Source organism: Bombyx mandarina, chromosome 10 (genome assembly GCF_030267445.1).
Source record: "Bombyx mandarina strain Sakado chromosome 10, ASM3026744v2".
Lineage (NCBI taxonomy): Eukaryota > Metazoa > Arthropoda > Insecta > Lepidoptera > Bombycidae > Bombyx > Bombyx mandarina.
In genome coordinates, this window is record NC_143217.1 from 13,743,752 (window position 1) to 13,766,683 (window position 22,932).

General features: G+C 39.9%; 1 protein-coding gene across 1 annotated transcript in view; it reads left to right on the forward strand.

Moving 5' to 3' along the window:
* Positions 1 to 230: 230 nt before the first annotated feature.
* The window catches only part of mmd (disintegrin and metalloproteinase domain-containing protein mind-meld), a 937,314-nt gene continuing 914,612 nt past the window's right edge, over positions 231 to 22,932 (forward strand). Inside the window, exon 1 of the mRNA XM_089730674.1 lies at positions 231 to 590. The gene's annotated coding sequence lies outside the window, so the exon portion shown is untranslated. The remainder of the gene's footprint in view (positions 591 to 22,932) is intronic.

The window sequence follows — 22,932 nt, forward strand, 5'->3', positions numbered from 1 at the left end:
CGTGCTTAGTGCTCTAGCGAAAACGTGCTCTGTCGAAATACGAGAGAAAAGAGTTCAACTTCAAATTCAAGGTAACACAAGAACGAATTTTGAATACCAATTGCGGGTCAAAAAACAATGGATCAATCTCGGCTGCCAGGTGTCGCTTTTATAATATTGTAGTCGAAACGATAAAGTTGGAAAACGGGCTTAGTTTTTCTTAGAATCGAGTTGAAGTTGGCGGGTGCGGGGCACGGCGCGGAGGATGCGCGCGCAAGGGTCGCGCGTCAGTCGCTGGGCGGCGCGCGGCCGGTCGCGGTCGATACCTGGACGCGGCTCGGGCACGGCCATGGAGCACGTCGCGTGCTCGCGCCTCCCCTCGGTCTAGTGCCGCCACCATGAGCGCCCGAACCCGCAGCCCCTGGCGCCACGTGCGCTGACACCCGTCGCGGTCCCGTCGCGCTCGTGAGCCCGGCTGCTGTTCACGGGTGAATGCTTCCCGGCCGGCTCTTTTGCTCGGTGGACCGAACCCTGTATGTTCATAAGGACTTGAATAAGTGTGCCATGTCAACGTCCTGATGTTGCTGAATATTGTCCCGTTACAGTGAGAGGTATGAACAACCAACCAGTGTATTTTAGTTGATATCACTTACCGGAGGCTTCGTAATCCGAAATCTATCACTCTGATAGGGAGCTGAGCGAGTGTGTTTAATGCTCATAAATTTCTCCCTCGACAAGTGGAAGTAGTTTACGAGATTGGCTGCTAAAGGTGTGGGGAGATATTAACAATTTCTCTCTTCGGCTGACGAAAATCATTTAAGATAACAGAAGATAAATAACGTTCTAGTGCAGAGAAACGATGCAATTTCAATAATTAATTGTGAGTTATATTATTTATTGAACTTTAATTGACGAATGGTGAACTAAGTATGTGTTTGTGAGAATCATAGATTACACATATCGGGTAATATGAAAATATATTTAATACATTTGATCAGCACGCGGACGATTCTTGAGATGAAAATCAGCTAACGTAATTGAAATTACTCCCAAAAAGCAGGCTATTTGAAAACAATATTCCTATAACTCCATATTCATATAATAACAATATAAGCCTCTTCACGAAATATTCACAGTAATTTAAATACATATTTTCCAATTGATATGTTTATGACAAACGTGTGATATTGACACGATATTGAATCTCTAAGATATTGAAATAGAGCAGGTGTCTTTTTTTGTTAATTTCTAACCTTTCCAATACTTTTATTTTACAATTTTAGCAATCACGGATATTGGGGTATTTTTTTATTTTTTTTTATTTTTATCGCAAATGTTAATAAATCTTTGTTTTATGATACTTTTATATGGCACGACATGCTTACCAGTGAACCAGAGAGCGTCCAGTGTACGGCAAGTGAAGCATGCTTGATATATTTCATGCTACAAGGGTAAAGAAGCACTTTATTTTACATTCACACTAATAATATATGAAGTAAATCTTCAACTGACTTTTCGTCAATGTGTTTCTGTTTCACAGTTCAAGAACCGATATAAGTTATGTGCGTATAAAACTGTGTGAACGTCGCCTAGGGAATTATTTTTGTTAAAAAGAAAAACGTGGTGGCCCGCCAATGTCGCGCACACTTGACAGTCCCACAAATAGTGCAATGCATCAACTGCTTTATTTACAGAGTTACAAGCAAACAAAATTGAACTTTTAGTCTGATAGTTCGAACGTATAAATCGCGCTTTTATTTATTGCCCGTTTGTGTTTTGTTCGAATTGATCTCCAGAACATCAGAACCGATCGAAAGATAAATGTATTTTTCGAGAAGAATATAAGACAAAACAATGTTCTTACGGAAATTAGAAAAAACTCGGTGCGAAATTTGAACTCGGGAAATTCAACTGGAGTCGCGGGCAAATTAGGTCAGTGGTAAGATTAAGTCGGTAATTAAGGTAAAAAGACCTTAACTAGGAACGAATAATGTCGAAGTAAGAGTACTAAGCCGTGGTGGCTAGATCAATGCTTAATAAGAGCCGGACAGATTATCTTGTAAGATTCTAAAATGAAAAAAATGATAGAAATGTACTGTTATTTCTGAGCCTTATAACGTGTCTTAAGTCAAGGTTCATTAAGCGAAGCTTGATAAGCATTACTCATGATGCTCATGATCGAAAGTGATCACTCACGATCATATGGGTCGTTGTTTGACTTCAGAGGAAATTATAAAGTTAATTTTTTTAGTGAGGTTGAATTTCACTCCCGTGTCAAAGTGGTGCCGAGTCGAATCATTTTTATTGCTGTAAATACATAGACAAGCTAATCCATTTAGTATTAAGTGAGAGAGCCTATATCTAAATATTACTGTCGCCACACATCTATTCATTCGTTCAACTAATGCGTGACGAATCTGAAATATACATATATATGTACATTTTACTGGTGATAGGACGTCTTGTGAGTCCGCACCATCGCCCTGCCTATTTGTACCGTGAACCAGTAATGCCTTTCGGTTTGAAGGGCGGGGGAGCCGTTGTACTGTGACCTTAGAACTTATGTCTCGAGGTAGGTGGCGGCATTTACGTCTTAGGTGTCTACGGGCTCCAGTAACCACTTAACATTAGTGGGCCGTGAGCTCTTCCACCCAACTAAGCAATAAAAAAAATATATTAGTTAACTCTAAATTTTTAGAACTAATTTCGTTCTTCGTCTTTCAATATTAATTCATTCCACAATTTGTGTTAATATAAAACGCGCAAGATTGAGCGTGAGATTCTAAAATCATTAAAGGTTTGATTTTAGAAATTTAATTTCTTATAACTAAGTACACAGAGGAACTTCGGTAGTGCGGGGTGGAGTATGTGAAGGCGCCCATCGCCGATCCCCTTGTACAAACAATATCCAATTAATTTTCAACGACATCTAATTCGATATTATAAGAATTTTATCGATTAATTAAAGCGGATTCGATCGACTCAACAGTGACAACACACCTATACTATGTGATCAGGATTCAAGTCCTGGTCGGAGTAAGTAACTCTGTTAAACATATTTGGTATTTGAGATATGGTTATATCTTTTCTTGTGTGTACATATATTTAGTAACAATGACACAGAATGAAATCCTATAATAGGGCTGTTGTATGTGTTTCTTTATTTCTAATAATTCGCATTTATGTTGTATATTGATGTAGTACAGAGATCGTTTGGAACCTCTGGGTCTGCGGAGGAACTTTAGTTCTTTTTGTATTTTGTATCATATGTTCCATATGGTTTTGTACCCTATTTTGAATTTTTGTTCTATGGGGAGTGCTCTGAAGAATTGTTTGAGATGATCCCATAATTTCGTTTTTACCATCGCACCGCACCGAAGTAGGATACATCCATACTACCTAGAGCCACTGCGTTCATCCACAGTGCGCTTCCATTGATCTCTTTTGCCACGTACCATCCGGCTTTGGAATGAGCTCCCCTCCATGGTGTTTCCCGAGCGCTATGAGATGTCCTTCTTCAAACGAGGCTTGTGGAGAGTATTAAGCGGTAGGCAGCGGCTTGGCTCTGCCCCTGGCATTGCTGAAGTCCATGGGCGATGGTAACCACTCCCCATCAGTTGGGCCGTACGCTTGTCCACCTATTAGGTTAGTAAGAAATATATTGGTTAAGACAAAATAATTTTATAATCTCCTTTAACACGGTAAATACGTTCCTACAACGTCCCGTGTTGTGCGAAGCCATGTTATTTGAGATCAGAAGGCAGTAAGGAGCCAAAAAGGAGAGTAAATTTTCTGAATGAATCATCTCAGCTATGCCCGTATGTATTTTTTTTACTTATTATACGTAAAAAATAAGTAGTAAAATTTAGGTTATTCCAATATATTGTGTGTTCATAGTGCATAACGTAATTTTTTAAATGTATTTTTTTAACAAAAATCTCTTTATCGTGTTGCAGAAGTATCGTGTTATAAGAGGGTGTTGGAGAATTTTATTTTCGTGTTACTGTTCTTTACTGGAAAGTGATTATCATAACCTGGGTGTCCTGATGTCTCTTGGATAGTAGTAGCCAAGTTCCGTGAAGCCCTATGCTCGTCTGGTTGACAGATAATTACGCTAAAGATATATGGATGATAGAAACTAAATATAGTTATATGAATGGCTTAGATTTTCCGTCCTCTTCGACGCTCGAAGTTAAAATGTAGCCTAAGAAAATCAAGGCGATTTTATGCTTTTTAATAAAACAAGGCACTAGCCGATAATTACGCTTTTAGGATTTACCATATAAATTTAAGCCAACAATTTAAATCACCACTTATGATAAATTTAATATTGGATCCAATAACTAATTCGGAGTTCAGAAACCTTAGCGATTTCGTTGCGTAGCTTGTTGCTACGTAATGCTACGAAGTTGTCTCGGTGCTACGAACCCGCTACACCAGGGTGAATCAATCAATAAGCAAGTTCAGACAGGTTGAGCCGTACCCTCTACTTTGACTACTGAAACCACACTAATGTTACTTTTTTATTTTTTATTTTCTTATCTAAGCTGGTAGTCTTCAGAGGTTATGCCAGCGTAATCTAACGAGTAGGTGAGCTCACGGGGCTCAACTAACACTAGCCCTAGCAAGAGCAGTGCTTCGCGGAATCTACCACCGGATCGGAAACGTGACCCACCGAGAAGATCCGGCGAGAAACTCAGTGGGCTGTGTCTATGGGTTAGTTTACTCGCCGAGCCCTTCGTCGCAAGCGACGGGTTCGACGAGAACGGTGACCGGTGCTTGAGGTACCTAGAAGCACCGTTAGTGGATCGGGAGGTTCCGAAATGACGTGTTTAGGGCTAATGTTACTGTTCACTATCATCACACCGGATGTGGGCGATACAGAATTTAAATCACTTATCTTTCAGCTCGTATAGTTCAGTAGAAATATATCTTTATGATCAAATTCATGCTGTTCTTTTTATATTGTATTGAGATTCTAACAAATATTCAAAGTACTCATGTTGTTGAGTCTATGTTGTGATAATTGCTTGCCGTCATTGTATTATTACCATTACTAGAGTACCAGGACCCAGACTATTGCTACCGTGCAGCGATGTGTTGCATTTTTTCTTTTTTTTTTTTTTTTCCTGCCTAAGCTGATAGCCTTGAGAGGCTATGTCAGCGTAACCCTAACTTTAGTAGGTGAGCTCACGGGGCTCAACCTGACGATGTTGCTAACACGAACCCTAGCAAGAGCCGTGCTTTGCAGAATCTACCACCGGATCGGAAACGCGACCCACTGAGAAGATCCGGCGAGAAACTCAGTGGGCTGTGTCTGAGAGTTAATTTACTCGTCGAGCCCTTCGTCGCAAGCGACGGGTTCGACGAGAACGGTGACCGGTGCTTGAAGTACCTAAAAGCACCGTTAGTGGATCGGGAGGATCCGAGATGACGTGTTTTGGGCGACGTCGACTGCTTTCCATTCTGTCCGCAGGATCGGGAATGTAGTTACCGGCGGCCACGATGAGAGGGTTCTCGTGTCGTGCCGCTTTATCGAAGTGGCGCATGGACGCCGACTGCAGATACTTACTGATGGACTCTAAGTCCAGGTCGTCATGGAGGTCGACGTTCCTGACGAACCACGGGGCTCCGACGGCTATCCTGCAAAAACGGGATTGAATGATTTGGAAGGATTTTAAGTGTATGCGGGCCGCGTGAGCGAACACTACACTTGCATAGGTCATGACGGGGCGTATGCAAGTTTTGTAGAGTGTCACCTTATTTCTAAGGGACATTTTACTTCGCCTACATATCATCGGGTAGAGACGTCCTAGAATGAAGGCGGCACGGTCGCGTACCGTCTTAATGTGGGGGCGGAATGTCATCCTACTGTCGAGGGTGACGCCTAAGTATTTGACCTTCGGGGCCCACGGTATGGGCTGGTCGAACATCGTGATCGGGCGAACGGCGGGGGCGGGGGTATTGACGCGCCTAGTCGGGAGGGGGATGCTCAGCGTGGTGTTCGGAGGGCGACCCCTTTTGAAGAGCACTGCTGTGCTTTTCGTGGGGTTGATGTCGATGCGCCACTTCCGGAACCACTGTCCCATGGTGGTAGCTGCGGTCTGAAGTCGTCGATGAAGCAACGCCTCCTTCCTACACGAGTAGTAGATGGCGGTGTCATCGGCGAAGAGCGCCAGATGGGTCTCTGGAGACCGGGGTATATCATTGATATACAAACTAAATAGTAACGGGGAGAGGGCGGAGCCTTGCGGGACTCCGGCTGTGACGTGACGGGGCCGGGAACGCGTTCCCTCGACTCGATATCGGAACGAACGGTTCGACAAGTAGTCTCGTATGATGAGCACGAGTCTGTCTGGCACTCCCATGTTATACAGTTTGTATATCAAACCGTTGTGCCAGACTTTGTCGAACGCCTTCGCTATATCGAAGAAGAGGGCTCCTGTCGGAATGGGTTTCCGCCTGTTCAGCCCTAGTAAGATGTGCTCCGTGAGGCGGTGCACTTGATGGACGCACGAGTGTCTGGCGCGGAATCCAAACTGCTCTTCTATAAGAATTTTATTCGCGGATACGAAGTCCCAGAGGCGTTTACGAAGGAGCCGTTCGTATAGTTTGCCTATCGCCGGGAGGAGACTGATGGGGCGGTAACTCGCGGTTTCGTTCTTCGGTTTGCCCGGCTTGTGTATGCCGATAACGTCCGCTTCTTTCCACGCCGCGGGAAAGATGCAGTTCGTCATAGCAGCATTTAATATGGTGGCCAACATCGTTATCAGTTGGGCTGGTAACAATTTAAGCGCGCGGTTGCGGATGCCGTCGGAGCCGGGAGCTTTCCGTGGTTGTAGGCTATCGATCGCCTCCTTGACCTCAGAAGTGGTAATGGGGGTAACGCGTCCGAGGGCGGCAGGGAAGCTCTGCGCTCGACCTCCCTGTCGACGAACTCGGTGTGTTCGGGGTCCGCGTGTTGAGTGCTGGTGGTGCACTGCTCTTGCAGTGCATCGGCCAGCAACTCTGCCTTGTCATCGTCATCGTAAGCCGGTGAATGTGTTGCAGTTTGCAGACCTATGTTATATTTGTCGGAGACGGTCATTAGTTTGGTAGTTAAACGAAACGCAGCACGATTCCTGAGAGATGGCAGCACGATTGCGGTATCGTCGGAACTCTGCTAACTTCGTGCTACGACAGAGCCTAGTTGATGGAGGCGCGTAGACGCCATCACACTTACCAACCAGCCTTCTTGAAGAGCGGTGCCTCCGTTCTAAGAACTGTCAGTCGTTTTCGTTTGCTAGCGTCAAGAGAAGATTTCTGGATTGTTCTGGGACAAAAAATGTGATTGGTGTGCTCAATGTTTCTCTTAGCTCGATCACCCTGTTTGTTTCTATGATGTATGACGATGGCGTTGGTAATTGTGGCTTCTCCGACATATTTATAAGAATACAATTGAGACTTTGAATGCTTTAAGATGAATAGTAGGTTATACTGTGAGTATTGGTACAAAGATATAATTACTCATGTCTTCGCACACTAGATAAACTTGATCCATGTAGATATAGTTAATGTACTTTGTATAATATGACAAATAAACTTACACTATACGTTGTTAACGATGAGCACTCGTGAGCACGTACCGAGGTACGCCTTAAGACGTTAAAATTTTCAATTCGTGAATTCAGATCGATTCAATTCGAAAATCGAGAACCGGAATCGCGTTGTTAAAACAAATGTACCGCAAGGATTAGTCACAAAACCGATCGTAAAGCAACGGGACACTATCGCGCATAAAGGATGCAAATAAGGATGAAAACAGACCGTATAAAATATCCCTTACCTTGCCGACCTATAAAGGCGCCTGTAAAATACAGTGGGACCACGGAATCCGATGACAGATTTGCCTTTTGTGATCTTTTATTGTACGAATATGGTGATTTGAGTAGCTTTTTCTGTTTGCTGCTAGACACTTGTTTACTAACTGTAGTGTCGTGGGGTGGTTTTCTATACTTTCGCATTTTTATGACCGGTTTGAAGGAACTGTAATTTGGCGTTGCCATTAGTACTAAAAATAATTCATTACGACAACTGAAAGAAGGAATTAGTTAATGAGCTTATAATCCATGCTGCGTTAAAGCTGTTGTAAGAGTCCATTGACATTACCACGCTTCCACAAACTCTCCTTAAGACATAGACTTATGTAGGCAACTCAACCCTTCGAATTGGAAAGCTCATGCTAGGCAGTCAGCCATCTACTTCACAGGCAGGCAGGTAAAACAATGATCATAACCAATTCTAAATACAAGGTACACATATATATATATTATTGCTTAGATGGGTGGACGAGCTCACAGGCCACCTGGTGTTAAGTGGTTACTGAAGCCCATAGACATCTACAATGCAAAAGGCCACCCACCTTGACATATAAGTTCTAAGGTCTCAAGTATAGTTAGAACGGCTGCCCCACCCTTCAAACTGAAACGCATAACTGCTTCACGGCAGAAATATTAATATAAAAACGATTCTGTAAGCCAGATAGTAATAATCTATTAGTCTGCGCAAAATAACAACACTATTCCTGTTCAAGTGCTTACTAACAAGTACTAATTGACTGTTGGGTGATTAGGATTAAATTAATGATGTTTTTTTGGTGTGATATATAATAATAATAAATAAATAAATATTTACTAACAATCAAGCCACGTTAACTGGTCCCGTGATAAGTTCGTAAAGAACTTTGGTTACAGGTACCAGATAACGGAAATAAATATAAGATTTTTATTATACACATACATATATTTAACACATCCATAACCCTGGAAAATACATTTATATTTATCATACAAATATCTTCCCTTGGCGGGATTCGAACCCGCGACCCCCGTATGTAGTGACCATGTCACTTACCACTACACCAGACGGCCGTTATACTAGGGAGCTCTGATTTATATTTAAATAGCAGCAGGAAACAGCTGACTGTCACTTCTCACTCTCTAGAGACCGTTGTCCCCGCCATCAACAAGCTATCAACTACACATATAATTGCGTGCGAAACGTCGGATAATGGAATTTATCATTTGCGATTTATTTATTGTAATTGTCGTCGTGTCAATAAACACAAGTTTTTTTTTTTATTGCCCTTGTAGGCAGACGAGCGTACGGCCCACCTGATGGTGAGTGGTTACCGTCGCCCATGGACTTCAGCAATGCCAGGGGCAGAGCCAAACCGCTGCCTACCGCTTAATACTCTCCACAAGCCTCGTTTGAAGAAGGACATGTCATAGCGTTCAGGAAACACCGTGGAGGGGAGCTCATTCCATAGCCGGATGGTACGTGGCAAAAAAGATCTCTGAAAATGCACTTACTTCCGTTAATTACACTTATTTCCAGGGACAATTATAAAACTCTATACATTTGCAATACTAAAATATTTACATTAACATTTTACGCAAAAAAATATGCGTGTCAGCTACTCTGCGCGATTGGTGTAAATTCTTTAAGTATCATTGTTATTGAATTTATAATACAATAGGCAAATGGGTTAATTAAACGAATCTCTTATGACACTATTTATCACGCTTTTTTACAATAAAATCATTTTATCTTACACTATTTTTAATTCAAATTTATTAAAATTTATTTTCTATTTTTTAGTTGGAATTTCTATAAAAGCGTATTTTGTTAGTTTTTTTAAACCATATTTTTTTAAAACAAAATGTTGTTTAGTGATCTAATCATAATAGCTTAAATATCGTAACTGGTATTATTCAATTAGCGTTTACTATCATTAAAATAAACTAATTTAATAACTGGAATTTAGCAATTCCAATGGCTTATTTAAACAACATACATTAAACACCTTTTCATATATCTTAACACCCAATTAAGAATGTAATCCTTTGTAATTTAAGTAAACACAAAAGTAACGTATAGATAATTAAGTTAATGTCATGTTAATTTGTTTACGGTATGAACTTCACCTGGGAATCGATCGCCGTCGGCGCCATTAACGCACACATTTACTTCTAATGGTTTTATGATTTGATTTCGAACAAATCCCTTAGAGGTGGCCTTCACTAAATATGTCAGGTTCAAATAAAAATTTAACACATTCATATGACCTTTGATTTGTAAGACACGAAAACCGCGGTTTTGGAATCCCTGCCAGGCCAGTTATAAGAATTTATTAATAATCTCTACTTTGGTTATTGTGGATTGAATTTAACTAATCTATATATATAAAAATGAATTGCTGTTCGTTAGTCTCGCTAAAACTCGAGAACGGCTGGACCGATTTGGCTAATTTTGGTCTTGAATTATTTGTGGAAGTCCAGAGAAGGTTTAAAAGGTAGATAAATATGAAAATACTCGGAATTAAATAACAATAGCAATTTTGTTTTCCCTTTGATGTGTCCCCCGTCGGGCTGATTTCTTTTGTTTGTTTTTAAGTTAATTTTATACAAAAGTTTAGGTCTTTCATTTATCGATTGAGGCATTACGAAGTCTGCCGGTTCAGCTAGTGTGTAATAAAAATCAAACCCGCAAAAATTATAATTTGCGTAATTACTGGTGGTAGGACGTCTTGTCACTCCGCGCGGGCAGGTACCACCACCCTGCCTATTTCTGCCGTGAATCAGTAATGCGTTTCGGTTTGAAGGGGGAAGCAGCCGTTGTACTGTTAAAAGTAAGATCTTCCAACTTATGTCTCAAGGTGGCTGATGGCATTTACGTTGTAAATGTCTATGGGCTTTGGTAAACACTAAAACATAAGGTGGTCCGTGAGCTCGTCTACACACCGAAGCTATAAATAAAAAAATGTGAAATATTTTTTTTTACTCCGACCGAGTATCTAGCTCGGATCCCGTGGTACAGTAGTCAGGATCGATAACCACCAGAGCAACGAGGCAACTTATAATTAGTATAAAGTCTGTATCAGAAACTGTTCTGTGTGTTTTAGTTCTGGTGGCTGCTAATCCTTAAACGGTTTCGGGTTAGGGCGGAGGGATTAGTTTGTGTTAAGTGCGCCGGGGCCCTCGCAATTAACGATTATTAGACTGTTTTAAACTTTGCGTATGTGCGTACGAGAGTCTAGTGGACGTGAAACTATTAAAACTTATTATTTTATTGTGATCCTGTTGTTTGTTGTTGTTGTTGTAATTGAAATTTTACGAGCGCGTAATAGCGGCGTGCTGTGTTTTGTGATTGTTTTTGTGTTTTTGCACGACACAAGTTTTTTTGAAGATATTTTTTATTAGTTATACGTTTGCAAGAACACAGCCCATAGATACCCTAAGTGGTCGCTGCCACTCACCTTGATACGTAAGGTCTAAGCCTCAACTGTGTAGTATGAATAAGAGCAGGGATGTAGTAACTACCTGAGCGAGCTAAGACGTTAATTATTTTAAATTAATGCTTAATGAGAATAGTTTGTCTTAATTTATACTTCTATACTAATATTATAAAGAGGAAATATTTGTTTGTTATTTGTATATTTACCAATTTTTTTAATCTCTAGATATAAATCAGGAGATCTGAAGAAGCACTTGATAGTATTGTGTGACCCTAAGGATTAATTATGTTAATGTATTCGATGGGGCCATGCTGGTTAAATCCCTATAGCGACGGTATAAATTAAATACAATTAAACAATGCATTTTAAATTGTCTCTTTATTTATTTTAGTACAAATATGTGAGTTAGTTGAGTACTCAACAAATGTTCACGATTGACTTCCACGGTGAAGGAATAACATCGTGTAATAAAAATGAAACCCGAAAAATTATAATTTGCGTAATCACTGGTGGTAGGACCTCTTGTGAGTCCACACGGGTAGGTACCACCACCCCGCCTATTTCCGCTGTGAAACAGTAATGCGTTTCGGTTCGAAGGGGTAGCCGTTGTAACTATACTGAGATCTTAGAACTTATATCTCAAGGTGGGTGGCGCATTTACGTTGTAGATGTCTATGGGTTCCAGTAACCACTTAACACCAGGTGGGCTGTGAGACCGTCCATCCACCTAAGCAATAAAAAAAAAGTCAACTTACCGCTCGCCCGATGTTAAATGAATAACGTTCAAAGAACACTTCGCAACAAGATTATGCAAAACGATGTTACTAAAGCCTCTAAATAAAGCTGCTAAAATTACAAACCCGTCTTCGGTTTGACCAAAGTCGGGTAAAACGTGTTTACGCCTTACTTTCTTCTTACCAGAAATAAAAGCTGTAATACTTTTTAATGTGGGTCAGTATTAGAAAGTAAATACATCAACAAGAACTCGCACTAATGTCCGGAACAGATATTAGCACTGAAAGCGTTCGCCCGTTACGAACACGCCCCTCGTTTTGGGATGCAATGTTCTTAAATAGCCTGCGTTAAGTGGAAATGCATTTGTTTTGTCGATTCTTCTTTGTTTTACGAACAGCAAAACATAAAAGCGCTGATTTTGGTATACGCTAAGGGTGTTTGAAATAAAATTAAAATTGATATCGTCGTCTTCAATAAGCTTTGATTTGAAGACGCAACAATAAACTTTGATTTGATTTGTACCGTATATTCCATGGGGAGTGCTCTAAGGAATTGTTCGAGATGATACCGGCATCTCGTTTTTACCATCGCACCGCCCGCCACCGGAGTAGAGTTCATCCATACTACCTGGAGCCACTGCGGTCATCGACAGTGCGTTTCCAGAGGTCTTTTTTGCCACGTACCATCCGGTTATGGAATGAACTCCCCTCCACGGTGTTTCCCGAGCGCTATGACATGTCCTTCTTCAAACGAGGCTTGTGGAGAGTATTAAGCGGTAGGCAGCGGCTTGGCTCTGCCCCTGGCATTGCTGAAGTCCATGGGCGACGGTAACCACTCACCATCAGGTGGGCCGTATGCTCGTCTGCCTACAAGGGCAATAAAAAAATAAAAAATAAATAAAACGCTATCCGTCAGGCGAAAGAGTTTTCCGGAGAAATCTGAAAATGTGTCTAAAGTATTCATTATGGCTTTTCCGTGTATCTCGTTAAAGAATAATTTGTTAGATGTTTGTGCAAAACGAAAATCATTAACAATAACATTAACACAAAAATTAATATTAATAACATCAAAAACATACAACATTTAAAGAGACAAAAGATATTTAGAGAAACATACGAAGTATCCAACAATGTCTGTCTATACGAATGATAGCTTTTGGTTTGTATTGTGTTTATTGTATGAACCACAAACGACTGTAACCACTTAACACCAGGTGGGCTGTGAGCTCGTCCACCCATCTAAGCAATAAATTAAAAAAAGAATGATCTAAACGATGCTCAAATTATCTTCGTATTGTAATATAATTTTTTAAATATTTTTATTACATTACATTGCGGTATTTTTATCAATCTAGGACTGTATAGGTCGAAAAATTGGACTATAACATTATTTGTATAGTAATAAGACTTTAGAAAAAAAATTATCTTTCTATTCGGTCCTTTAAGTATCTTCAGATTTTGTATACTAAGAATTAATCACTCAATAACAATCATCATCATAGTCGGTTGCTCACAGCAGTCGTGGTCATGTGGAATTCTTGTTTATTAATTTATTGACAGAAAACAATATCTACATAAAAAAAAATATGTAGTTTTTTTTGTTCTAAATCGAAACATGTTTTTCGTTTAGCTTGTTGTCACATCGCCGCTTCAAGTGAATGTCAGTCCGTGACCGCGTAGATGTCTATCGCACCATAGCCTCAGACCGCGACGTCGCTTGCCGCTGACAGATCGACCTGCCAATGCAATGCCAATTCTAGATCTCGGCACTAGAGCCGCACGGTCGGGTCAGCTTTTTTTTTCAGTCAGACAGACTTTCGTATTACGATGTTTGCCATATAGATTTTAACATTTAATAGCAATTTTAAAGTTATGTACTCGTGGTAGGACCTCTTGTGAGTCCGCACGGGTAGATACCACCGCCCTGCCTATTTCTGCGGTGAAGCAGTAATAGGTGTCTATGGGCTCCAATAACCACTTAACACCAGGTGGGCTGTGAGCTCGTCCATCCATCTAAGCAATAAAAAAAAAGTGTTTTTATCGAATATCCTGTTATACCAATGCTGTATTTGGTTGTTAATTAAATTCTGAAACTGAAAAAGCAACCACGGAAGTTAATTTACCAGATCCGGAGATGTGCGCGAACAAACAGACTGACCGACAATAATTAAAAGGATGGCTGGTTTCTGTTCTATTACTCTTCTTTAGTAACTTTCTATTTTTATAAAAAATATTCAATGTTCAGACATACCGGATTCTATTTTTTTATTATATATAATAATGTTGATGATTGATGTTGAGAATTCCGAATCGTTTTCCACGAATACAGCCATGACTTGATGGTTTTCGATCTGATTTTAATCACGTATCGATCTGAATTGTTTTATTGATTAAAATATGTTACTGCGAATTTCATTGTTATTGGTTTTTGTTATTGGAACTCGGTTGAGGCCCTTCCGATGGTAAGTGGTCAGCTGCCTACTGCTGACGATGCTCATCGATTCTCTTTAAACAGTGTAACAAGGGGCGTTTATTTTATAACAAGATGATAAGTCGTAGAAAATTATCTATACAATCTATATACTTAGTCTGGCCATAAATACTGTTACAATTAAAAATAAACAAAATACTGTAGGACTGTAAGGACTGTAGAAGAACAATAAACTATAATAATAATAATAACAGCTAAAATACATACCCAATAAAGTATCATTGAAATACTTGCTTTTTTAATTTACATTAATTATCCAAATAAAAAAATTGATCTTGATAAAATCAAAAGTCTGCTCATTTATTGCCTCTAAGGCGGAACAAAGTTCGCCGGGTCACCTAGTTAATACGTGAAGCAAAAACGTTGTACCCCTTTTTACGATAATTGCGCGGACGGAGGAGTATGAAATTTCCCACACTTATAGAACATATAGAGAAGGAGCGCAGAATCTTAATATTTTTTTAATTATGCATAAAAAATACATTAAATCAATAAAAAACAACATTACACACATTACCATGTATTGGCGCACACACGCATGCCTTTCTTATTGCATATAGTCTGTGGTCAAATTGAGAATAGATTAATATTGTTAATCTTTATTAATATTTGTCTAAAGTGTAGTCTTGGCGAAATCTGTGATATAGCTTTGACAATAGAATCATAATAGTGTCTTCTATATCGTTCCCTCACTACTGAGGATTGCGACCACATGCGACGTACTTCCAATGTGTTCGATCATGGGTGGCATGGACTGCATGGTACAGACTACCACCGAGTGCTTCTCTTGCCAGATCTGACCATCTGGCTGGTGTTCTGCCCACGGCGCGCTTGCCTTCTATTCGACCCGTAATTATGAGCTTGTCTAATTCATGTCTGGGAGACCGCATGATGTATCCGAAGAAGCTCATAACACGTTCCCGGCAGATGGAAGAGAGCCTTTTTCGGATGTCCAGCTGCCTTAGAATGGACTCGTTTGTTCTCATGGCAGTCCACGGTATTCGCAGCATCCTCAGTCACACCCACATTTCAAAGGCATCGATCTTTTTGATGTCCCGGCTTTTTATGCACCATGTCTCCGCCCCGTAGAGGAATATGGGAAAGATCAGTGCCCGCACCAAGCGCACTTTGGTTTTATAATACATAATAGTGTACAAACTTATAATTTCGATTAATTATAGTTGAATTTCAACTATCGGGGGACCACTAGTATTTAAAAATGCACCACGGATACCTGTAGTGACAATTGATTTTAGCAATAAGTTACGTAAATTTATAAACAATGCGCAACTGATTTGTTAACGTCTTCCGTGAATACGTATGAAGTACACAAATTTGTAGTCTCATCCTTTAAGCCACGACGACTTAATTTAAAACAATATCTAAAAGCCTTATAGGGGGAAACAAGGTATAAATATAAAAATTGAGGTATTGTATTCCGCATACCGTTTGGCTTATTTCTGCTGTGAAGTAATGACGCATTACGACTTGCTAATTAGGATAGCTGTTATAGGAAGCGATAAGGGGAGGTTTTCCATGGGCTGAGCGACTGTTTTAGCGTTGTTGTTTGGACTTGGGTCTGTGTAAATGTCCTCAATATCTGCAGATCGTCACGTCCAACATACATACACCGCGTATCCTCCTGGCCCGGACGTCTCCTAGGAGGTTCGACCTCCCGAAAACATATCCTGAAAATGTCTCTAGCGCGATTCAGATTCTCACCGGATCCTTTTATTTTACGAAAGCTACAATCATTGTACATACGTGATTGTTACTTCAATTATTATAGTATGGGCAGCACTATTCACATGCACTATTCACACGTCAGAATATCCGTTGTTATAGAGAAATTTCTGTGAAGTTTTAGCTCGGCTGCGTCACGGGGGCGTGCCAGTGACGTCACGGACGGAAATAGAACGGGCTCGGCCGAGAACCGACCTGCATTCAGGGTTGTCGAACATATTGTTAAAAATATATAGTAATTTAATTATTTCTTTATTTGCCCTACCTAATGGTACCGCGAAGCAGTCATATGTCCTGGTTTGAACGGTGGAACAATCGTTATACAATTGAGATTTCGAACTTAGGTCTCAAGGTTATATGCATATTGTGAGATCTATGAGTTCCAGGAGTCATTGAACATTAGGTAGGGCGCGAGCTTATTCAACCAACTATCTACATAATGGAAAAATATATAAAGGAAAATTCGCAAAATTTGCGGAATCATTATTTGAATTGATTTTATATTTGTTTTCATTAAGTTGATTTTAATATTTCCCGTTTGAATAATTTGAATATTGCATAAATGACATGTTTTTACACTTACACATGCATTGTATGTATTTTTTGAGTATTAATTGTGTTTAATTTTTATTTCAATGCACTTCCTATTATTTCCAATGCATTGCCTTTGGTGGACTGGTAGAGAATGCCTTAGGTCTGCCAATGTATAAAAATTAATGAAATGTTATCAATAAATAAATTTTGGCATTGGAAGTGCGGTGGCATTTATTTCTTGATAATCTTTTTCTTTTTTCTTACCTAATCGTTGGTAGCCTAAGTGGCTATCTAGCTACGCTATGGCTGGTAAGTCAGCTCACGGGCTCAATCTGAGAGAGCTTGCTAACACTGGCCTTAGCAAGAGAAGTACTTCGCTGAATCTAGCACGGGATCGAAATCGTGACTTACTGAGAAGATGGGGGGTATACTTACAGTGGGTTGTATCTATGGGCTAATTCGCTTGTCGAACTCTTCGTCGTGACCTGGAGAGAATTTAGGTTTGCCTGCAAGCCGCTTAAGCGAACACTACGCTTGCATAGGTCATGAAAGAACTTGTGCAAGTTTCATACAGGGTCACCTTTTTACGAAGCGACAATTTACTTTGTTTGCAAATCATGGAGTTATGGATGGTGATTTACGCAAAAGCTTATATTTTCGATGTTTGACAGCCCTACTCACGACAGTGGTTACTCGTCCTATTTCTGTTGCATTACGTATTAGACTGTGATTGGTCGTTGAATCGGGCTGACAATACGTCATGCTGTGTTCCAGACGTCACGGGTAATTCATAAATTTTGTATTTTCGAGCCGTAAAGGGAGAGAGAGATAAAGAGCTCTCTTTCTCTGTCTTCGTATAGTCGTGCAATAAAATGACGTAACGAGAATAGTTTTGTTTTTTGCAGTGAATTGTTTGCTGCAGTTATGCCAAATTAGGTCGACTAAAAATAACTAAAAACATAAATTATGCTTTCCCGGGTGGAAAACTGAGAGTTAAATCAATTGTTTTACCTTCAGTTGTTGAAAGACCTCTTCGACTAATGATTGAGATGAGAAAGGTTTCACATTTTTTTTATTGCCTTTGTAAGCAGACGAGCGTAAAGCTCATCTGATGATGAGTGATTACCGTCGCCTATGGACGTCAGCAATGCCAGGGCGGAGCCAAACCACTGCCTACCGTTAAGTACTCTCCGCAAACCTCGTTTGAAGAAGGACATGTCACAGCGCTCAGGAACCACAGTGGAGGGGAGCTCTTTCCAAAGACGGATGGTACGTGGCAAAAAAGGTCCCTAGAAACGCACTGTGGATGATCTCAGTGGCTCCAGGTAGGATGGATGAACTTTACTTCGGTGGCGGGCGGTAGGCGGTTGTCACATTGTCTTCTATCTCTATAAATGTCATCTGTGTTCTATTTGACTAAGCATAAAAACCAAATAACGTTGACCTTATGATCTTAAATTACAACATCAGCCAACAGGTCTCATAAAATCTCATTAAGCAGCCGTCGTTCATAAGGTCAGGGGCGGTTCAGGAATAAACTGCAGGTCGCATAGTACTTTCGCTTGAAGCTAATTTAGACCTACTATATTTAGACCTTTCGATTCAGTATTGAATGGACGCGAACGGTTATATGTTTTAGAATAGTTGACTATTATTTTGAATAAATACGATGTGCATCTGTTTAGTTTAAGTACTTGTGGTTTGTGAAGTCCGTGGGGAATCACTACCACGATGGGTTTTTTTCTTTCCTATTTGCTGGTAGACTGAGGGGCTATTCTACTATGACTGGTAGGGGCTTAACCTGAGCCCCAAGAATGCGCTGAGAATGTTCTACCATTGGCCCTAACAAGAGCAGTGCTTCGCAGAATCAACCAGCGAAACGTACGAAGGAAACTCAGTGGGTTGTGTCTATGGAGCTGGTTTCCCCAACGGAACTGTCATCGCTGATTTGAAGATGGAACAGCCGTTATGTACAGGGCTTTGACAGGGCTTTCAGAGTGGATGGTGGCAATCATGAACTTTTCATTAGCTCCTTTAACCACTCCAAAGAGGCGAGCTATAATTCGTTTCTCCATATTATTACTGGTGGTAGGACCTCTATATAGGCCGCTCGAGTAGGTACCACCACCCTACCTATTTCTGCCGTGAAGCAGTAATGCGTTTCGGTTTGAAGGGTGGGACAGCCGTTGTAACTATACTTGAGAGCTTAGAACTTATATCTCAAGGTGGGTAGCGCATTTACGTTGTAGATGTCTATCGGCTCCAGTAACCACTTAACACCAGGTGGGCTGTGAGCTCGTCCACCCATCCAACCAATAAAAAAATTATATATTATTCAGAATAGCACCTTAGTCCTCCGTGACCATGAAAACTGAAATGTGTCGTCGTAGCGTGGAAAATTGTACAAGTAGAATAATAAACGTGATTATATCGAAAAATTTGTGTTACTCAAGTGCACAGCTTGCTTGATGCTATGTTACTGATATTCGTTTCTTTTTTCGTATGGTCTGCACAGGACTTTATTTACATGAATAAGCTAAAAGTCGCAGGAATCCGCTGGAGGCATTCTGCATCGGACTATCGGCTATTGTGGCGAACTGCGGTGGTGGCCAGCAGTGGACGTCCGTGGGCAGAAATAAAACAGCTTTTTGACCTGGATAGTCCACGAAACTAATAGCTAGTTTACCAGGCAATGCACCAACCGAAAACTTATCCTGAAAAAACTCATGGTCACTGTTTGATAGTCCTTCTTCTCCTCAATCGTGTCACTTTTGACAGAGTGGTCGTGATCGTCATTTAGTGTTGGATGGGGCAAACTTGATGCGTCTCACGATGTTCCGCCATCTTTTCCTTGGTAGTCCAGTGCTGGTATAATTCATCACAGCTTCTTACGAAATGGCACCAGCATTACTGCGTATGTGTACTGCGAGGAACTGGACACAATGTTTTTTTATTTATTGCTTCGTAGGGTGGGCGAGCTCACAGCCCGCCTGATATGAAGTGGTCACTGTAGCCCACAGACATCTACAAGGTTAATGCGCCACCCAACTTGAGCAGCTCTAAGGTCTCAGTATAGTCACAACGGCTGCCCCACCCTTCAAACCGAAACGTATTGCTGCTTCACGGCAGAAATAGGTGGGGTGGTAGTACCTACCCGTGCGGACTCACAAAAGGTCCACCAGTAAAGTAAGATATTGCTCGATCTTATACGGCACAACAGTCGGTCTCTTATCTAGCTAGCTAGCTAGGGTTGGAAGTTGTACACCATCCACTCTACTTTTCAGATCTTGCGTCGACAGACTTGCCAGGGAAAAATATCAATACCTGAGATGCAGAACAAAATGCCTTTATAGAGTTTGTTGTATTTTGTACACTTGACTTCTTCATGAAGGTCATTGAAAAATTACCACTGGCTGGCAGAGATGCATCGATATTATGATGTATATTTTGAGTCATGGAAATAACAAATGACTTTTAACTTTCTATAAGCTTAACGGCAGTTTCGTAGGTAAATATGTAATATTATAAATTAGGCGAGAGTTATAATAATACTAAGGACTGGTAAATGTTAATGTGTCGAGGACTTTTTATTTTTATTTTATTTTATTGCTTAGATGGGTAGACGAGCTCATAGCCCACCTGGTGTTAAGTGGTTACCGGAGCCCATAGACATCTACAACCTAAATGCGCCACCCACCTCGAGATTTAAGTTCTAAGGTATCAGTATAGTTACAACGGCTGTCCCACCCTTCAAGCTGAAATGCTTTATTGCTCCACGGCAGAAATAGGCAGGACGGTGGTACCTACCCGTGCGGACTCACAAGAGGTCCTACCACCAGTAATTATGCAAATTATAATTTTGTTTTGATTTTTATTATCAGACAGAATAGAATAGAAACAGATAGAGTACAGAATTAGCGCACAGCATGTGTGGGAGCAGTGAAAGTGGAAATCGCCCACCGTTGCAGGTCAAGGCTTCCAAGAATAGCCTTCGGGAAACATTAGCCGTTTCAGTATAAGCCTCGATACAGATTCTATCTTTAGATAACCCAGTTTGTTCACGAGCTGATATGAAAGTAGACCTTGATGCTTGAGAATCTTTTTGTTCCTGTGCATTTTCTCGAGTGCGAGATAGTATTTGATTGTAAATACGTTTTTTAATAACTCGACCTTTGCTATCTGTGCAAAGGAATTTTTAAATTAATTTTTAACTTGAATTTTCACTGGTATCTAATAATGACCGATGACCATAGTTTTTTTATACCTTTGCCTTTACATCCTAAGCAGGACTCACAGGACAAAGTTCGAATTGTTATTAAAGATTACTGTTTTAATTTTTTTTTCGTATCTTTTTTGTGATTCGTTCTTTTTTGAAGCTAATTAATAAGAAAAATCACGGCAAAACATCTCCTATGTTACATCTTTTACTAATAAGGCTACAACATTTTAGATAACGAACGAAGCTCATAAAACATTGTAAAAACGATTCTTTTTGTTCTTTATTTTAAGAAATGTTTTCATAAAACGACAACGCCAAAAATCCAACCTTATCTATACTAATATATAGATCTACCGTGGTTTTTACGGATGTTCCGTTATAACTACTGAACCATGCATCCGATTGACTTGAAACTTGGTATCCGTGTTGAAAATATATGTACTTATTGGATAGGCTAATATATGAGTGTTGAACTCCATAATAATAATGACAATAAATCATAATGTTAATTTTATTTGCCCAGCGAAGCGCGCGAGTACCGCTAGTGTACTTCGTTGCAATCATTGGTTGAAGCAATCAATTGACTACTTAAGATATAGGATAGATTAAGTAATTGACGGGGAAGGAAGGCATGGATAAAACAAATATTTATTTATTTGGGAAACCAACAGTACAAATCAAACATACTATATATAAAATATAGCTCAAACAAAAAGATACTACCATCAAAATCACATATACACACATAAGTAGAAAGTGAACAAAGAAACATAAAGAAAATTATAAATTTAAGTAAACAAAAAAACAAGAAAAGCACCACAATACGCACATATGTACATCCACCTCTATTGTATGTGTATATATAAATTTAATAATACAAAATGTACCATAAAAATTCACCTTAAAAATATACTCATCTTAAATTGTTTTCATGAAATAAATACCGATTGAAACCTAATAAGATGTAAATTATGAAATTCGATAGCTTTATAATAAAATCCAATTCAATACACGAAAGCTTATTGTTATGAAATATTGGTCTACAGAAACCAGGGATCAGTTAAACACCTGCAATTTCTTCGATGAAATTTTAACTTGCTCATTAGTTTAGTGTCCTACGCTGTAAAGTGTTTCTAAGAACAGTTTGCTATATAGCAGACAAAACGTTGTCTCTTAAAGCAACCCTTTTATGGAAAGTCGAGTGTCATTAGAGCGAAGGGTGGTTGATTACATCAACGTACTAGCGATTGATACGACGCGGCAAAAGCTCTTGAGCTCGAAATTAGGTTAGAGAATCTCAGATGTGAAGTTTAAGATTAGACTTTTATTATTAGCTTTTATTGGCGCGCACGGCTGGTTGACCTGATCGTTAGTGGTTGGCGTTGATCATGGACATCTGCAATTATAAGAGCGGTGCCTCCGTCCTAAGAACTGTCATTCGTTTTCGTTTGCTAAAGTCAAGAGAAGATTTCTAAATTGTTCTAAGAAGAAAAGAAATAAACGTGATTGGTGTATTCAATATTTCTCTTAGCTCGATCACTCTATTCGCCCCTACGATGTCTGACATGACACGCATAATCTACATATACACATACCATTCTTTTAATTACTTACTCATATTTTTATCGTGTCTATATTAATGTGGATAATCAATGTAGTTGGAATCTTCACATAGATATTATTTGTAGTAAAATTAATTGATTCTCATATGCACTTTGGCGACTTACAAATGTTTTTAGATTACAATATGTAATCAAAAAACTGCATTACAGGCCTATCATGGATATGTCGCCTCAAATATCAGATACTGTATACCCCTCTGGGGAAATTCTAGTCACATAAATAGAGTGTTCATTGCACAAAAGCAATGTGTTCGTGCCATGTGCAATATTCATCCTCTGACTTCTTGTAAACCATTCTTCCAAAAACATAATATTTTAACTGTACCATCCATATA